Raw genomic sequence first — 5805 nt, 5'->3', positions numbered from 1 at the left:
ATATACAGCTCAAAGTAAATAAATTAATATATTTGGTTGAAAGTAACATTATTTATTAGGCAAATACTCTTGCTCTCATAGTGCGGACACACATTTGGAGGAAAAACGGCTAAAACTAAATGTCCCCATCTAGTGACGACCTAGTTGATATTTGTATTCGCTTTTTTAAATAACATTGCAGTTTCCTGTTAATATTATTCAAAGTATTTCCAACTTTTTAACACTTCTTTGATGATAATACTGTCCATACGAGTAGTAGAAATAATCAAATGTTAGCTCAGATAGATAGTCTATGGGTCAAGTCCAATTTGTTGCTGATATGCTAACATCTATGGGTACTATTTTTGTGTAAATGGGTTAAATCAGTAGCTGAATCAATATCAGTGTAGTCAGCTTTTATATAGAGGTAGTTTCGTCACTATATCTTTTGATACAAGGGAGATGTTCAAAGCTGCAGCAAATATGTGTTTGTATTACAAATTGATGATACGCAGTGTTTATTTATAGTGGGGCTAAGGGCTGAACTGAAAATCGATGTATGTGTGTTATGGTGATAAATACGAGAACAAATTTACAGACAAACCTACTCATGGTTCGTTCGGTAATGTGTGTGACATACGAAATATAGAATGACGATGATGGACGACACATTGGTGGATATAGATTCAGCCAGACAATATGAAATGATGATATGATTTTTCAGATTGATTTTACATGGGATGGAACTCTACTTACCAAGAAACCTAATTTTATGATGTTCGTGATAAGAGGTTGCCAGTTTCTGAATCCTTCTGTCACATATTACTGCTATATTGTCGGTATGCTGAATGCATGCATATTATCATATTCAAAACGTGTCGGAGTTCAAATTCATTATATATTCATGCAATTTGGTGTAGAAACAGTGTTTTTTTATGTTATATTGACGATTTCAAATTTTCAAAATTTAGAATGATTTTAAACCGCCATTCATTACCTCAGATATTAATGTAGTTGACATTAAGTAGAGCATCTGTTGTGTTGTATCGTTACCATGATTGGCGTCATTGGAAGTAGGGATAATAAAACAACACATATCATTTCCATTGTGTATCCTGTGTATAGCTACTTGACATTGTTAAACAAGTGATACAGGCTACAACCATCATCCTGTCAGACTTGTATGAACTGCTTTTCAATCTCCTACTTACAGAGGTGCTCTCCAGAATAACAGCGTTCCTCTGTTGTATTGCAGAAGCCATTGACTGTCCATTTCTACATCCTGGAACTGTGAGTTATCACCAATGCACACTTCCCTAAGCAATCCCCTATTTTAGTGAATTTATTCATTTTATTTACCTGGGCTAAGTGTCGTGTAATTATTGTGAGAGGTATTAAAGCCAGGAGCATTAACTTGATATGTTGGTGTATGTGTATTTCATTTCCAGTACTATTGACTTGTCTACCCCATTCTAGCAGTTCTGTCGGTGGCCATCTCATTAGCAATAAGCAGGCCTTACACTGTGACATTATACAAACAACTCTGATTTAATTGTCACGGTTCGGACATATAACTATCTATATTCTGTATACTCTAAGCTTTGCAACATCTCTTTATGTTAAGGCTATCGTGAAGTTAACCAGACAACAATTGTGTTATTCAATGTTGAAAGTAGCTGCTTCATTCTCACCAGCCAAATTATACACTATCTGGTAGGCTACATCGACAAGGCCCGATTTTGAGAACTATGATTAGAATATTTATGAGTAAACGTCATGAAAGTAAATGACCATTCAGCGTTTGTTTAAGAATGAAGGCATGGGTCATCTGTTTGTATGTCCCTGAAACACTCAAACACTCTATATTGCATGGTATATATATAATACGTTGTAGGGAGATGAATTGGCGGATTTGTTTTTTCCAATTGCAGTGCAGAATAATGTTCAGTACAAATGCGACATTACAAGATGAACAGTCACAATTTAGTGTTATTACTGATTCTAAAATTTTCAGTTACCAGAATCATTTAGTTGCTAAATTGTTGATACCGTAACAAGATATATACTAAGCTGTAGAAAACATAAATATTTTGATTTATATAAATATATTTATAATATGTTATCAGACATAAATTTATAAAACGGCATGTTAATTCATGGTTGAACTAAACGCTAAACTGAAAAGTGATTTGTGTTTAAAATAGTGATAAATGCGAGAACAAATTTACAAACAACAACAGCGAAAGGGTTAACACAATTTTACACTTTGTCATAGAATCTTAGTTGTTTCTGAATTCGACATATTTTAATCGATTACGTGGTCAAACCTGCCCATGGTTCAAACGTTCGTTCAATAATAGTAATAACTGTCCCATGTTGGACATGCAAAACATAAAATGACGAGGATAGACGATAGAGGTGGGTATATATTCAGCCATACAAGATGAAATGATATGACTTCTTCAGACTAATTGTACATGGATACTCTACTTACCAAAACAACCTAACTTTAAATCTTTTGTTAATGTGATCAACAGATTTTGTCACTTTGTAAATTCTTCTTCAAATAACACTGCTATATTTTTTGGATGCTCAACGCATACGTATTAACGTTCTTAAAACGTGGCTGCTGAACAGAAATTCATTATATATTCACATAGTTGGGCTTTTTTTTATTTGTGGATGTTCATGTAGTTGGTTGTAAGTACATTATGTGTTGTGTTAAATTATTGCCAAGAATGGCGTCGTGAGAAGTTTGGTGGATAATATGCAGCCACGAAAATCAAATTACTTTATATCAGTTGATTGCCTGTTCATCAAATTCCAAACCAGTTTAACGGAATTATGCTTGCGAATCATATGTTGAGTTATGATAATTAAGTATGACGTCAATGAACCTATATTTGCTTTAACAGCTGCCAGTTTAAATAAGCCCTATAAATTACTCTTTTTTGGCATATTTTCACGAAATTAATGGTCATTTGAGCATACATACATCTCTAAATTAATTTTATAAATATTTATATTCTGTACATGGATGTACGGTAACAAACATTTCCGTATATGCTATGTAGCACGCCCTCTTTAATTAGGTCCCTATTTAAATATATCCATACACTTCCACGACGTTTATCATTGTCGGTTACTACCTTAAACTTTGAATTCAGATATTTCACTTCTCGATGGCACGGTTCCCCGATTCTAATTGCTTGCCTTTTTCAGGAAACATTTTGTAAATTTATCACGGGAAGTTCCGTGTCAGTCTGTGATTACTTTCCTGTTGCCAAAAATAAATCAGTAGCGTGACTTCATTGTCACTGCAATTATTTCTGAGACTACTCGTTCGGTAAATGTATCAGTCGTCAACATGCTGACGCTATGAACGTGGACACGCCACTGTGTTTGTTCATACCAACTTATGCTCAGAATTTAGGTGCTCCAACGACCTAAATGTTATGTGTGAACCAATTGTGATTTCTGCCGGCGTTTGTACAGTGCCCTCCAGTGGTGTCTTTTTATGATTTGCCCATTGAATGATTGTTACCATACCTGGTAGACATGATCGGTTTCTGAACGGTTGCTTTATGCATTTTAAGGCAAAAAGTAGTGTAACGTGCGTTAATTACTCGTGAAATCTTCGTGTTCAATTACATGTTTAGATTTGCATTTATTTGTTTGTTTATTTGTATGACAGTAGCGTAAATTGATCCTCCGGGTTTTGCTGACAAAAGGATAATTAATTATGTTGGGTAGAGATGAAATCCAGTTTACATGAAAACAGCGAATATTTTCAATATGAAGAATACTCATATAATTGTTGTATTGGTTTTGGAAGGCCAATAAGGCAAGGCCATTGTCAAAAATTATATTCCCAAATGTAACAAACATGTTGAAAATAGGAAATTCCAGTATACTGATAATGTGATCCTCAGCGTAGATAAATTTCGCATCACCCTTATTGTGAACAAAGTAAGTAGAATTGTATCTAACCTCTGTGTATTTTAGTAACTAGAACATGCTTGATGGAAAATTCGTAGCTTTAATTTATCATGTGGTATAGTAATATATAGAGTAGAAAAATCAAGTGTTCATTGAAGTCACAGTTGAAATTGATCGTGATTCAGTTTTGTTTTGAGGAATTTTGGAATATTTCAATATCCACATTCGAGTCACACCACTTTTAACAATGATAAATACAGTATATTTTTAGCCCCTCTTTGATAGTATACCCAGCAATGAATATAATGTTGTATGGTGTTGTATAGGGTTTAGGTATCCAATACAAGTCATTCATTTGCTATGAATGTTGTATTCCATTAATGATTTCTCACATCAATGGAATCAACAACGCACATTATTTCGGTAGTCTACAACCACTTCGCCAAAATTATGTCGTGTACATTGGAGAGACAAGAACCAGTCCATTACATTTTGGTAAGGATGTTTTTCTGGATGCCATGGAATAATGGAATACTGTAGAATGAATTTTTATTTACAACTTCAAACGTTGCTGATGGATTCTAGTTACATTATTATTAGTGGTTGCCCTTGAAAACAAGTACCAATCGATTACAGATTGGTTGACTTGTTACCATGGTAACCAGAATGTTTTTATCATGGCTTGATAACTCAAAACGTTTTTTTTTTCATTTTTCAACTGAGATTTTGTACAGACGTAATGGCAATCAGATAAGGAGAGATATAGACACAGTTACCGAGGAGTTTGCCGGAGATTGTCTAGTTTTTCTTTATATGAATAAACTTAATTTTGTCTCACTTTTCAAAAAAAGTATTAATGACAGATCATTACATAACACAAGCAACAAGCGAGATTTGAACTCAGGATTATGACAATTGCACCTTGCCACTATAAGCATTTGAACTATACACACTAAAAAGAGAATTGTATAGAAACCATTACTAACCACATGACCTGATTGGTATGCATAAATTACAGCCAGATATTTGTTTTTGATAAGCACTTACGAGAACTGTAAAATTGTACGCATAGGTAAAGAGATTTTGACACGATCAACATGCGATTTCATTAATCATGTGCATAACTAACTTTTAGTGATCTATTTCCGAGACTAATTACTTTTAAATGGAAGACAACGACAAACATGCCCTCTAAGAAGCTTACTACAACTAATTGTTTCAGTGTTCTTTATTCGTATCATCGATGTTTCAGATTATCCCTCGGAAACCACCACCTTGACAACATCCACGCTTGTCCTCGTCATCATTTGGTATAGACAGTCTGATTAGAAACAGTACAAACACATTTCATTAAGTTAGTGCTGCATTGTTAATTGCTATAAGAGATAGATTGAGTGGGTTGGTGGGTGGGTACGACATATCTTATCATGCCAATGTTGAATTTTAGTGTATTGTTTTAATTTAAATAGCAGTGCGACATTATAACACCCGGCCTTTCTATTTTTTGTATCTGTGTGCAATATTTTTACGATTTAAATTATCTTTATATATGAGAATCCGTATTTATAGCTTGGTAATATTCGCATTTCAAAATATGTTAAAACTATCCTACCTGTTCCGTTTCCGTAACTCATGTGCTGGAAGTGGCACCTAAAACAAATAAACAATGTTTTTGCAGTACACGAAGACACGCATTTATTACTAACTATATCATTCACATAAGGCATTCATGCTTCCCTGACCGTTTATAATTGCGAGGAATTAGTATTTAACAAATTGACTAAACTTACATTTTTTGCCAAGACACTATTTTCGAAGTTCATTCCCAATACAAGTACGACAACAAATACAATCAGTATTTTCTTCATAATGTCCACAATATTTCGC

General features: G+C 34.0%; 1 long non-coding RNA gene across 1 annotated transcript; it reads right to left on the bottom strand.

The window, feature by feature from the left end:
* Positions 1-5131: 5131 nt before the first annotated feature.
* Positions 5132-5805, bottom strand: LOC146729098 (uncharacterized). The gene is made up of 3 exons (XR_014928263.1): positions 5709-5805; positions 5531-5568; positions 5132-5239 (listed from the first exon to the last, which is right to left on the bottom strand). It is a non-coding gene; the product is annotated as an uncharacterized LOC146729098 (long non-coding RNA).

This window comes from Saccoglossus kowalevskii, chromosome 22, assembly GCF_978046115.1.
Source record: "Saccoglossus kowalevskii chromosome 22, keSacKowa6.1, whole genome shotgun sequence".
In the NCBI taxonomy this organism is placed as follows: Eukaryota; Metazoa; Hemichordata; class Enteropneusta; family Harrimaniidae; genus Saccoglossus; species Saccoglossus kowalevskii.
This window is presented reverse-complemented; position numbering and strand designations above follow the sequence as displayed.